This window comes from Equus przewalskii, chromosome 20 (genome assembly GCF_037783145.1).
Source record: "Equus przewalskii isolate Varuska chromosome 20, EquPr2, whole genome shotgun sequence".
NCBI classification, from domain to species: Eukaryota; Metazoa; Chordata; class Mammalia; order Perissodactyla; family Equidae; genus Equus; species Equus przewalskii.
The window spans coordinates 50,712,590-50,725,706 of record NC_091850.1 but is presented as its reverse complement, the minus strand read 5'-3'; positions in this window follow the sequence as shown (position 1 = coordinate 50,725,706).

Genomic DNA, 13,117 nt, shown 5'->3' with positions numbered 1-13,117 from the left:
TATGGTTGGGTCTGAACTTTCAAACAATTTTTAAATTTGTAAAAACTTCTTTTTTCTGATATATTTTATAATGAAGCTCATTGTTTGTACTACTATTGTACTACTGCAGCCTCAAATTTGGCACAGTTTTAAGGTGCTGTCTACAATAATTCTTAACTTGCAACTGATACATAGGGGGAATAGTTCATAATGGTTTAATTGAGATGTCTGTACTTACATAACGAAAGAAAGTAAAGCATCTCCCCTAACTATTCTTTTTTTCTATACTTGAATCCCTTTTCTATGTCTCTAATGATTTTGGAAATTCTAGTGTATAAATGTTAGGAAATTTGGAAATTCTAGTGTATAAACAAAGGAGAAGAAAAATCTAATCACTTATTAATGCTGATTATTGCCAAAACAAGCACTTTATACATTTCTGATGGAGGGATCCTTAGATTAAAACTTATTACTATATATTAGTCAAGATGATATCCTGAATGTAAGTGCATGTACGTACATATTCTAACATAACTAGCACAGAGTGGTAAACCAAAAGAAAAGACTAGACACATTTTATATCGATTTTCCCACCAATAGCTGATACAAAATCCATCATAACCAATCTGTCTCTTATCAGAAATTGAGGTGATAATGTGGCCTTGACTTTTTAATTATATTTTTAATGTTCAGGTCATCATAAAACATGCAGTTCTAAGAAATAATACAGAGAGATTCCATGTACCTTTACCCAGTGGTAACATCTTGTGAAACTATAGTATGATGCCACTACCATAGTATTGACGTTGATACAGTCCAGACACAGAACAGTCCCATCACCACAAGAATCCCTCCATTTGACCTTTGATAGTCACGCCTATCTCCCTCCCTCTGCCTACCCCAATCCCTGGCAACACTAATCTGTTCTCCATTTCTATAATTTTGTCATTTCAAGAATGTTATATAAAAGGAACGGAGCAGTATATAACCTTCTGGGATTGGCTTTTTTCACTTAAGATAATTCCCTGCAGATCCATGTTGTCGAATATATCAGCAGTTCATGCCTTTTTATTGCAGAGTAGTATTCATGGGATAAATGCCCAAGCATGCAATTGCTGAGCTATACGAAAGTTAGATGTTTAGTTTCATATGAATCTGCCAAACTGCTTTCCAGAGTGACTACACTATTTTAGATTCCTACCAGCAAGGTATGTATGATTCAGCTTCTTTGCATCCTCGTAAACATTTGATCTTGTCATTGCTTTTCATTTTAGCCATTCTGATAGGTGTGTAGCATTATTCATTGTGGTTTTAATTTGCATTTCCCTAACAGCTAAAGATGTTGGACATCATTTTGTGTACTTATTTGCCGTTGGTTTAGCCTCTTTGGTGAAATATCTCTTCATGACTTTTGTCCATTTGCAAATTGAATTCTTTTTTGCTTTTGTGTCTTTTTGAACTGTTGCATATTGAAACTTGTGTATACATTCTACATACTAGTCCTTTATTGGATGCGTGGTTCATGAATATTTTCTCCTTTCATTCTCTTAATGGGTCTTTTGAGAGTAAACATTTTTAATTTTGATGAAGTACAATTTTCAATTTTTCCTCTTATGGATTATGTTTTTAATGTCAAGTCTAAGAAGTTTTTGCCTAGCCCTATATCATGAAACTTTTCTGTTCTTTTTTTTTACTAAAAGTTTTATAGTTTTACATTTAAGTATGTGATCCATTTCAAGTTCATTTTTGTATAAGGTGTGAAATCTAGGTTGAGGATGTCTTTTTTTGTTTGCTTTTTGTGTTTTTTTGCCTATGGATGTCAATTGCTCCAGGAACATTTGTTGAAAATGTTATCCTTCCTCCACTCAATTGCTTTTGTACCTTTGTCAAAATTCAGTTGGGTAAATGGAGACTTTTGATTTAGACAAGATGTTGTAGACCCATTTATCCCTGTTCCACCTCACCAAACACAACTGTAAACCCTGAGAGTAGTGCAAGAGACAACCAGAGGAGAACTCTGAAAGGTGGCAAGAAGATGAACTGATCTGGGACACCAGGACTGGAGAAAAGCACTGTGGCAAGATTCTTACAACCTTCCATTCAACAGAAGAAGGCAATTCAGGCTTGGCATTTCCTCCCCTCTAACCAAGCAACAGAAGGTCCATTCCTCCCCCAGATTGAATAGGAGTCGCCCTGGCAAGATCAGGTGCATTCAATACCACTGGCAATAGGGTGATAAGGACCCTCACCGACAGTAAGCAGTCAGGGGAAGCTCTCTTCTGCTGTGAGTGAGATTCCTCTCCTCTACTGAGAAATACTGAGGTGTGCAGGCAGAATCAGAAAGGGGAACCCGGCCACAACAAGAAGCCTGGCCCAGGAAAACTCTTTGATTCTACTGAATTGAGACCCCACCCCTACACCAGAGACACTGGGGCAACAAGGAACACCAGTAAGGGGATCCCAGCACAATTACTACCCAGCTTGTGAAGCCCTCTCCACCCCCAAGAGGTTGTGGCAACTTTCCACAGCAAGTGCCTACCCAGGCAAGCCTCCTGGTCCCTGCGGGCCTGAGACTCCTCTCCCCCATGGAAAGACATCCTATGTCTGGTCTGAGGAAACCCCTTACACGTCATCAGGCAGCACTAGCAAGGAATAGGGGGGCTCAGATAGCACCACATAAATCAAACAGATCAAAGTAACACCATTAGTACAATAAAAAGTAAACTATCATTGGAAACTCAACCCTCAAAAGTAGTTCAGGACCTGTGTGCTACATCTAAACAGAGAGACTGCCTACCAAACTAAAAAATCTAACCGGAGTCTCCTCACATGACAGGCAAAATGTCTAGGATACAATCAAAATTCACCTGGCACACAAGAACCAAGAAAATCACAACTTGAATGGAAAAAATCCATCAGCTAACAGCACTAAGGTAAACACATGACGGAATTATCCAACAAGGATTTTAAAGCAGCCATCATAACAATACTTCCAAAATCTATTATACATTCTCTGGAAATGATGGAAAAGATAGAAATCTCATCAAAGAAATAGAAGTCATAAAAAAGAAGAAAATGGAAACTATAGAACTGAAAAACGCAATAACATAAATTAAGAAAACAACTCACTGGATGGGGTCAATAGAATAGAGATGACAGAGAATGAACTTGAGGACAGATCAATAGAATTCATCCAATCAGAACAACAGAAGAAAACAGACTGAAAAAAAAAAGGGAACAGAGCCTCAGGGACCTGTGGGACAATAACAAAAGACCCAACACATTTATTTTCCGAACCTCTGAAAGAAAGCGGAAGGACGGTGAGACTAACAGAGTATTTGAAGAAACAATGGCTGAAATCTTCCCAAATACGTCAACAAATATGCAATCACAGATTCAAGAAGTTGAGAAAATCCAAATAGCAAAAACCCAAAGAAATCTAGACCAAGACACACCATAACCAAACTTCGGAAAACTAAAGACAAAGAAAAATTTTGAAAGCAGTCAGAGGCTTTTCCCCAAAAGTGGGAAGAAAGAGCCGAAAAAATTGTGTCAAGTGTTTACCTTAATCGAGAAAACTCAAGAGGAATTTGGGAATTAAATAGACCTCCAATCAAATTTTATTTTTAACATTTAAACAAAGCCAAATATTACCAGGAACACATGTGTAGTTGAATAAGTTGTGTTTATTGCTTGTTGCAGCAAGGGCCAGCACATACACTCGAGAATGGTGGGTGGCTCAGTAAGAAACTATTAAAATGAGGCTCTTACAATATGACAGTATATAGCTATTGGTTAAGTAATTCAAGGTAGAGTCTAAAGGCTTTACGATAGAGTGGATGCTGTCAGAAAGCTGGGGCAATTTTATGATTAAGTAAAGAAGTAACAGTCACTCAGCAAGAAGGGGTAGTGTTTGGTATTCTGTGACTGTCTTTGTCAGTTCTGGCTACTATAATAGAATACCACAGACATGGTGGCTTATAAATAGTAGAAATTTATTTCTCACAGTTCTAGAGGCTGGGAGTCCAAGATTAGGGTGTCAGAATGGTTGGGATCTGGTGAGAGCCCTCTTCTGGGTTGTAGACTGCCAACTTCTCATTGTGTCCACACGTGGTGGAAAGAGATTGAGAGCTCTCTTGAGGTCTCCTTGTAAGGGCATTAATCCCATTCATGAGGGCTCTACTCTCATGCCCTAAAAATCTCCCAAAGACCCACCTCCTAGTACCATCACACTGGGGATTAGAATTCAACATATGAATTTTTGCGGCGGGGGGAAACATAAACATTCAGTACATAACAGGGACCTTGTTTTTGTCTGTGTTTAGACAAAATTATAAAGTGGCCTTGCTTTGTCTCATTTCATCACAGCTTCAGAGTAAGTCAGTTCCTTATGAGATCATGTATATCCAACAGGAGAATAACATGGCCTAGCTGTGAGTGCCAGGCCAGCTTCCAGATGTCAGAGGCTGCTCTTTTTCTTTCTTTCTTTCTTTCTCAAATGTTATTTGCATAATATTATGTTGGATAGGATATGCATGGAACCTATCTATGCCATTACAAGCACAGTTGTTTCTTAGATTTTTGAAAATTGTAACAACTAGATTTGATTCTTATTGTTTTCTCTATTTCTAAGAGCTTTCCATTTAATAAGCAACTGATTGAATTTTACAGGGCAATTAGGATAATTATAGCAACAACCTTTTGTTTTCAAAATGACTGGAAAGGTGCAGACAACAACTATATCTGTTAGAGCATATTTTCAGGGATAATTAGATGTCTGTTGGGGCAATTGAATTAGCCATCTGCTCTGGTAGGTTGTAGTGAATTATACCAATTGATATATAATTAATAGAACAATTAAAACACATTGGACTGCAAAAAAAGCCTGCAATGTTAGAGTAAGACACTCAGAAATACTCACCTAAAGACTGAAACACAGAACTGGGCTTCACCATTGTCTGAATCCACACCATCTGACCCAGAGCCCCTGCATCTAAAAACGCTCAGAAAAGCCTCTCAAACAAAGAGGATTTCAATATGCTAACAATACTCAAGGACAGATGTGGATTTCTTTCCAACGGCTTACGTCACCAAATTGGCAAGTTCTAAGATGAGGAGTCCCTAAATTACACGTGGTGTGGTGAGCAGGTTTTTATAGGGATCAGCTGTGAAGATTTGTAGGACACCCCCACCCCCAACTGCAGAGGGATAAAAATGTGCAGATAGAACTGAATCTCACTGCTCTAAGGGCTCCAGGGAATGCCACAGAAAAATCTAGGGGGGAGGAAGGAGCAATCACTCAAGACCTTATTAAACAAGAATATTGTTGGAGAGCGTGTGACTTGGCTCCAGGCAAGGTGTTCCAAATGACGCCCACTGTGACCTCGGTATGATGAGTATTTCATGTGTCTGTGGCACTTTTGTCATCCACTATGCTAAACAATCTCTCAGATTTTGCTGGTAGGTTTGCCCCACATTATCCTCCTTCCATAGCAAAGCTTCTTCTGACAGTTCCAAACCTCCCTGATCTTGCTGTCTCCAGAAATTGTTTTTATGATGTTGTAACTAAGGATGTTTTTAACAGAAATACTCAAATAAATTTAAACCTACTAAGTAAACAAAAAAAGAGTTTGTTTTAGTATATACTGGCCATTTAGTCAAGGAGCCAAATGATATTTGGGAAGGCCTATGCTGCCCTGCATCGTGAGCTTGCAGGACAGGGATGGGCCTCTGACTGCATGATCTGCTGTGGAATTGGGAAGCCCCCCTTCTTAGAAGCAGAACCTCCTGAAACTAAGCCAGCAGCATCTTATCCTTTTTCAAAGACATCAAGGAAGAGGAGCAATATTTAAAGCCACCACTGTACCATGGAGCCTTCAGATAGCAAGCATCTCCAGAGGCCTACATTTACAGATACAATCTGGTGGGGGGGTGGAAGGTGAGGGGGCACGTTGATGCACGTTGTTTCCCCCATTTATTTAAATATTCAATCTGTTTCTTGCTAAAGTGCAATTTGCCACAAATCTAATTTGTGTCACTTCTGAGTTAATCAAAGAAATCATAAAGCAGGCATCACCTAATTTACAACGAATGTGAGTGAAAAATCTGAGGGGACTTTGTACATAATTCTTATGGCTATTCATGAATAGATGGGCAAACTAAGCAAGGCTGAAAATAGGCATGAGAATATGGCAGCCTGCAGGATGGTTTCATGTGCTTGTGTGAGCCTGGATATATGGATGGAAATGCGGATTTTATCACACGACCTTGGATAGCAAATTTACATACAAATTAAACAGTTTCCTATAAAAATTCATTTCCTATAAAAATTCATGTGCAGAAAAGGAATTATATATAATTTAAGAATTTGTTTTACTGCTTTGTTTCCAAAATGGTCATATAAAATAAGGTCTATGAGATTACTCAAAAAATATCACAAATTTACAGAAATATGTGGCATTGAGAAGATGAACAAACATACAAAACATGGAAGAGAATCCAGTATTATTTGCTGCCTGGTTATATATGTAAGTTTCTCTGCAACGTGCATTTATGAATATTTTATAAATTCATTTTATTTAGTATGACCTAAATTTCCTGATTTTATTTTTAAAATTATAAATGAATGTTGTTGTTGTCATTGTTTTTTATAAGTTAACCTGCAGGATCATAAACAACAGCACTTAAAAATATAGAAAACATTTATAAGTGAAAGATTACAAAAAATAATTTTGAAAACATTAACTTAGATTCAAGGGTTCTGAAAGTATTTTGTAAATATCATTATAGTTCAAAAGTCTAAATTTTTTTAAAAAGTAAAGTTTAACTGAAAGAATATATTGGACAACAACATTATTTGGTTTTTATCAAATGCCCTCTTCAGCATTCAACAAGAAAATAATCCATTTCATCGCTCAGGCCTTGATTCCTAGCTCTTTGAGAAAGAAACTGATTTTGAGAAACTAGGTGGTTGATCTAGGCCAGGGTAAAGAGAAGGTAGAAGCAGGTAGAGATACTTTCCCCAAATACAAGGTTGAATGGTTGTTTCATGACGTTTACTAGAAAACAAATACTGAAACAATTTGGAAGAATTTTACTGAAACACTTACATCTTAACATTTATAAGTAGAGTGAAAGCATAATATATGATCCAAACTGGCACACTTTTGAGAGGGAAACAAGATGCTGTAATTATGCCAGGACAATTAAAAGCATAAACTAGACCTATTATTTTTATGACCTATTGTTTAAAATAGATTAATCTGTTATTTCATTCTTGGACATAAGTAATGGAGCTTTTTCCTATTCTTGTTTAACAACATTTTTACTATTTCTGTTGATTCTCAAGATAATTTGTTTCTCTCTTACTTATTCAAAAGTTATTGATTGACTCTGGACTATGTTTTAGGCTATGAGTAAGGTGTGGGCACGGAAATGAATAAGATGTCACCCTGGACCTCAAGGAGTTCATAAAACAGTCATTAATTAATTAATTCAAAAATTAGGGCCAAAAAGTAGACAACTCTTACTTTTACCATCTTTTGTACCCTTGTTTTAATCAGTTATTTACTGAAGGCAGTAGAATTATCCAGATAAATCACTAAGGAAAACAAGAACATCAAGTTATTTGTTTGGTAATAAATCTGAATCTCAAAACCAGATCCCTTCTCTTTACCAAAATCACTCTTAAAATCAGATGTATGTGCTTAAGGACTTACCTACACGGCTTCAATGCCTTAAAATATTGATCAGTTAATAACCCTCTTTAAACGATTCTGTAAGGCAGGATTACTAAAAAGAAGTCAATGTTTAATGAGTAATACCTAAAATTGAGATGCTGTAGAACTTGCCTTCAAGTAAACGGGAATTGAGGAACCAAGAATGGCATTTCCAAGTCAGAATGTAAAGTTGAGCTCCTGAGTTCAGAATGAACTACATGCTTGTCAACAGAGTGAAAAATCAGTGGAAACTTAGAAAAACTGCTTCACAAGTCTGTAATAGCTCAACATGGACATCAGTTTTGTCTGCGCTAAATGATCCTAATTTGTCTTCCATTTGTGGAAAAATCATTATTATTCTGTCCACAGTAGTCACAATGAACTCCACTGTTTTCTTCCTTCTTAGGGTCATGATCTCATACGGAAATGATCTTATGTGAAATCCACTTCCTTATTACCTATCTACAAGCATTCTTATTTTGACAAGATCGTGTTTTAGTTTGGTTTTGATTCATTGCCATAGTTAACAGGCTCAATCTAGATCTTCTGGTGCTGAGACAATCTTCTTTCCACAACTGTGAAGGGTAGGACAAACTGAATGTATTTGTTTGCTACAGTTGCCAAAATAGAGTGCCACAGAATGGGTGGCTTGAACAATAGAGATTTATTTGTTCACAATTTTGGAGGCTGTAAGTCTGAGATCAAAGTGTCGGCAAGGTTGCTTTTCACTGAGGCCTCTCTCCTTGGCTTATAGATGGCCGTCTTCTTTCTGTTTCTTCACATGGTCTTCCCTCTGTGTGTATCTGTATCCTAATTTCCTCTTCTTATAAGGACACCATATTGGATTAGAGCCTACCCTAATAACCTCATTTGTACCTTAATTACCTCTTTTAAGGCCCTAACCCCAAATCAAGTCACAGTCTGAGCTATTGGGGATTAGGACTTAAATGTATGAATATGAGGGAACACATTTCAGCATATAACACTGGATAATTCCCAAGACAAGGAATTTTGTTCCTCACAATTTATAATCAGCCATTACGATGATGAGTGATAGCCTCCCAGAGGCTCTGAGTTCTGCTAAAAGTCTAGACAAGGGTGAGCAGTGATGCGCATTGTGCTAAATGCGATTTGTGGGGGCCTGGGTGTGGCTCACAACAGGCCAGGAAAGCCAGGAGAAGTCAGCACCCAAGGCCGCTTAGCCAGAGAGGCAGCAAATCACACAGCAGGGAGAGCACAACAGCATGCAGAGAGGAGACCCTAAGTGTCAGTAATTCAGGAACCAGAGCTCAGGATGGTCATTCGCTCACCCATTGAACAAATGCTTATTAACTGCCTACTATGCATCAAAAATTGCATCAGATATCGGGCAATTGATAATCACCTTCATTTAATGAGTACCTACTGTGTGCGAACCACTGCATATACACTCTCTTAGTATTTATCACTGAAGTAAAGATGAGGAAACTGAGACTCAGTGAGCAAATCACCTTATCTAAGTGGCTGCGGTGATTAAACTCCAAAGACTCTATTTTTTACCTCTAAGCTGTGCTGTCCCCAAAGAGAACTCAATTCCTGGAATAAGTGGTCTATGCGATACAAGTGATGGAGAGGTGGGATAAAAGCTAAAGAGAGAGATGGACAAGGAGTTACGGAATCGATGAGGAGAAAAGACACAAAGAGGTTTAGGAAGCTTTCTCACAAGCGTCATTTGCATTTTGAAGGCTGTGAAGGGATTAAAAGAAGGATAGAGGAAGGAGACAGGCAGGGTGCATAGTAGAAGAGGCTGTAACTTTGAGTCACCTACAACCAAAAGCATTTTAACAGATATGACAGTATCTACAAATTTCATTAAAAACGTTGCTTATTTTCCTTCCCTGAGATGAAACAAGGGGGAGAAAGGGACATAGATAAACAGATGATAGATATCCTTGGCACAACCTTGAATTTCACATGCTTCAAGATATATATGTATTATATAAGAGTTTAAAAGATGAGACCTGTGTAGGAAGAAATAGAACTTTAATCTATGATTAACATTTAAACTCTAACCCATTAAAATTTCCAATGCCTTCAGTTCTATGCTATTGGACATTGGACATAGGTTGTATTCCTTCTGCAAAAGAGCCATACATAACTTCCCAGTATTAAATATGTAACACTTTGATTTCTTTAGTCTTTTTTTCTTTAGAAATTTGAAAATCTGCCTCTAAGCACTAGGAGCTGGCATCATAGAAAAATAGGAGGGGTAACTGGAAAAGTCTTATTATTGAGTCATTGTGCAGTTGTGTTGCATGGTGCAGAAAGGTGGTAAGGTGCCCAGAATTCAGGAAATGTAGGAGCTTGTGCCAGGAAATCCAGGGCCTTTGAAGCATAGAGCTCCCTGCTCAACATAAGGAGAGCCATGGAATTGTAGCGGGCATCTCGGTCAAGTTACTCAACTGCAGAATGGGATAAGAAACCAAAAATTTATTCCTCACTGGAAACCCCTTTAATGATGTTAGTAAGTTACATCTATCAGTATCCTAATTGAAGAATTTACAATAAGCTCTCCAGAGGTCATGAAATAAGTGAAAGACATTTTTTACTCTCACTTTGATGGAAATAATTGCTTATAGTCATGGATAGACAATGACCCTCTCTGTGTGTGCATGTGTATGGGAATCTTTTTGCAGTTACTGAACTCCATGGCATTAAACTGCATAATACCCACACAACATGAAACTAATACCATTCACTGAAATAAGATTATTGTATATGCTTTTCGATTACAAAGGCCCAAATTATCATTATAGATTTTTCTTCTTTAATAAAGAAATCAACTTAAATATTAACAGAAATAAAAACCAATATAGAGGATTGGTATTATTATTTTCTGTTAAAATAAATCTCAAATATAGTAAGTAGTCCAAAATAATGTGTGTTATGTGAAAATATATGGATATTTTAGAACTATGTGATCTAAGTATTTTCAGGCAGACATCTTGGTGTCATGTAGATATCTGTTGTGAATCCAGCATCCCAAACACAACCTGTCATTGAGCTGGAAAAGCTCTTTTGAGGGGCAGGAAAATCTTTATTAGTTATGTCACCAATAGGTAATATGGCATTGTGGTTAGAACCAAAAACTTCAGGAAATTTCAGAACCAAATTGTTTGAGTTTATGCCTTGGATCTACCACTTACTATATATGTAAACTTAAGCAACTCACTTTCCTGTGTTTCTGGGTTTCTTTTGTAAAGTGGGGCTAATAGTATTATCTATGAATCAATAAACTTAAAGTACTTGAAACAGTGCCTGGCAAATAATAAATGTTCCATAAGAGTTAGCTACTATCATTATAATTATTAATTTCCAATAACTGAATATTAATTTGAAAATAATAAACAGAAAACAGCAGTTCATAAATAATAGATCCGAGATTAGTTGAATAATCAGGAATTTTACAATATTTCTTTATTATGTTTATCTAAAAAAATCAATTAGTACTATTGAGTTACTTTCCCAGGGGTGCTGTAACATATCACAGACTGGGTGTCTTAAGCGACAGAAGTTTATTGTCTCGTAGTTCTAGAAGCTAGGGTTCCAAGATCAACATGTTGGCAGGGTTGGTTCTTTCTGAGGGCTGTGAAGAAGAATCTCTTCCATGCTTCTCTCCTAGCTCCTTGTGATTCTTGACAATCTTTGGCATTCCTTGGCTTGTAGAAGTGTCATCCTGATCTCTGCTTTTATTTTAGGGTGTCTATATGCATGTCTGTCTCCAATGTGTGTCTGCCTTTTCATAAGGAAATAATCTCCAAGGTTACATTCTGAAGTACTCTGGCTAGGATTTCAACATGTGAATTTTTATGGGACACAATTTGATCCATAACGACTATAAATTTGTATAATTATACGTTTTGTTATGATAATACTACCTTATTTTTGCAATATATGTATTCCATATTATTATTCATAGTCTGCGTCCCCAATTTGAAGAAAGTTTCTTCTCTTGTATGATTATTTGCTATTTTAATACTTATTAGTACCTCAAAAATAAAGTAAATTAGGAGAAAATCAATTTGCTATTGCCTCCATATTTTCCATTGGTCAAATTTAATGGACATAATTAAATTCTCATTGTATGTCTCTATTTTGATGAATGTAGGTTAATTTTTATCAGCCTAATTTATTTATAAGCCTAAATTATCTTTATAAAACACAGGCACAATTTCTGGGTTAAAGATTGTTTTTAAAAAGTCACATCTAGCCTCATCTCCTGTAACTACCCTGCATGCATTAAATCACGTCTTCCAGTCGTGGTAAACTACTCGCAGTTTGCCAAATGAGTAATATCTGAAACGCTGCCTGAAATGTTCCCCTCTTGCCCCCATCACCTTTCCTCCTTCTAAAATTCAGCTCATAAATCACTCACTAACCATCCTTGTCTCATTCCCCTGGAGTCCTAAATTCTTCTTCTGTACTACCACAGTGTTTTGCACAAAGCTGTGGGAATAGGCACATCCCATTAAACTGTAATCAAATGCACACTTATTTATCTCTTGCTGGACTGTGCTGTTTCAACTTGGCTAAGGTGGTGAATTACATTTCCCAGAATCCCATTACTTGAGTAGCTCAGTTAGAGTCCAAAGGAAGAACTTGAGAAAGATTTGGAAAATGGAAGCCTACTAAATTCTTAACTTATTTTTTATGTCTAGTGAATAGATGTTTCACTTGAATCACCACAATATAGAGTCCACAGCCCCTCCACTGGTTCTAGAATCGAGTCAGTTCACAGACCTCGGGCCTTTCGAATGAAACAGAGGCCTGATCTTGAGGAGGGACTGTGCAACACTGCTAGAAACTAGTCCTGTAACTCTTCCTCTTCCTCATCTCCAAAGGGACCTGCAGCTATTACCAGAGTGACTGTGCATTATGGAAGGGAAATTACACTTTCTAGAGATTAATGGACACTGGTTCTAAAGTGATACTCATTCCTGGGGATGTATAATATCATTATGGTCCACTAGTCAAAGGAGTTTATAGATGTGATTAATGTAGTTTTGGCTCAGTTCCATTTCACAGTGAGCCTACTGGGTCCCCAAATTTATTCTATGGTTGTTTTTCCGATTCCAAAATGCAAAGTTAGAAGAAAAATACTCAAGTTCTGGTAGTATTTCTATATTGGTTCCTGACCTGTGGAGTGAGGACTATTATAGTAGGAAAGCTAAAGTTGAACTGGCTCTACCTCCAAAATAATAAACTAAAAGCAATATAACACTCTTGGAGGAAATGCGAAATTTAGGGCCTCCACCAAGGACCTAAAGGATGTAGTGGTTGTACAGGACAGTTGAATCTTGCAAAATGACAATGGAGTACCATAAACTTAATCATATGGTAACTCCAATTGCAGATGCCAATCCAGTTGTGGGTTTTTTCAC